Source organism: Pteropus alecto, unplaced genomic scaffold (genome assembly GCF_000325575.1).
Source record: "Pteropus alecto unplaced genomic scaffold, ASM32557v1 scaffold80, whole genome shotgun sequence".
Taxonomy (NCBI): domain Eukaryota; kingdom Metazoa; phylum Chordata; class Mammalia; order Chiroptera; family Pteropodidae; genus Pteropus; species Pteropus alecto.
Window position 1 is genome coordinate 4164574 of NW_006430460.1, and position 1445 is coordinate 4166018.

Here is a 1445-nt window from a genome sequence, read left to right on the forward strand (position 1 = left end):
GGCTGGGGGCGCGGCGGGGCTGGGCGCCCGCGGACTGTCAGCCCAAGCCACCCTTCCTGGGGATGGACACCTGGGCCTGCCCAGGGGCCATCCCCAAGCAGCAGGGAGGTGGGGACAGCTCAGGGAGGCCACGGACGAGGACAGCACGTGGTGTCGAGGGGTCCAGTCTGGGCTGCCTGGCTGCTGGGAGCCCTTGCGCGGTGCGGGGCCTGGGCAGGTGCTGCATCTGAGTCCGGCGGCTGATGGTCTCATTTGCATTGCGTCTCATGTTATTCTGTGATGCTGACGGAGCAGTCGGGAGCCCACCAGCTCGCGGCCAATGAAGGAGAACCGGGTCCTGGCCCGGCCCAGGCCCGGGCCATGCTGGCCAGCCCCGCCCTTTGCTGCCAGAGGCTGCCGCTGCCTCCGGTGCTTGGTCACTTCTCCCCAGGCTGTCCCACAGGGCTCCTGTGCCTAGTGTCCTGAGGCCCGGCTCCCGAGTGTGTTTCAGGGTCCAGTCAGGGCACTCAGGAAAGACGGGCACCCGGGATGTCCTGGAGGCCTGCTCGGGGCTCTAGGTGGGCGTCCGGGACGGGCTGCCGCCACGTCTGCAGGGGACAGTCAGGCGCTCAGTGGGCGGTGCAGAGACAGGTGAGTGGCAAGCGGACCGGTGCAGCTGGGTCTCACTCCTGCGTGAAGGCGAAGGCTCAGGTAAATCCGGGCGGCTCACGCTCACACACTCACACTCACACTCACACTTAGGTCTGGGCGGGGAGCCCCCTGAGCGCACAGAGGCCCCGTCCCTAGAGCGCTCGAGTGAGCCGGTGCGCGGGGCACGGCCGTCCCCGGGGGCGATGTCAGGCACGCCGCACGCGGCACAGAGGCCGGGCTTCAGGCAGAGCAGGCAGCGTGCACGTCGGAGCTAGAGCCACGCTGGGAGCCTTTTATTTCACCGAGGGCTGGGAACGGGCGTCCTGGTACAGGAGAGGGCTGTGTGTTGGCGCAGTGTCTGTTGGGGGCAGTTGGGCACCAACCGTCAGAATCTTAAATTCCCATGCTGTCTGACCCAGCAAAGACGCCACATGACAGTTCCAGATGGTGTTCCCTGCGGTGACAGCGAGGGACTGAGGCTCCGCAGCCCACCGCGGGGCTGGTTTGCTGAGATGCTCTGAGAACGGCTGTAGCTCTCAGGCAGCGGGGAGGGCCCAGTGCCCAAGTCCGTCACCGGCATAGGGGACAGGCCAGGTGTGCGGTCGGCTGTGTGGCACAGACACATGTCCGGTGCTGCTTTAAATTGTGTGCACACTCTGGGCGTCTTTGGGACCTGGTTTCTGTGGTGCCTCTGGGAGGGGACCTGGCAGGCTGGGGACAGGGGAGGGAAGGAGACGGCCTCCCCACTTCTGTGTCTGCGTTTCTTGCCTGGTGCACGCATCGCTCATTTCAGAAACGTTCTAGAATGTCTGTAA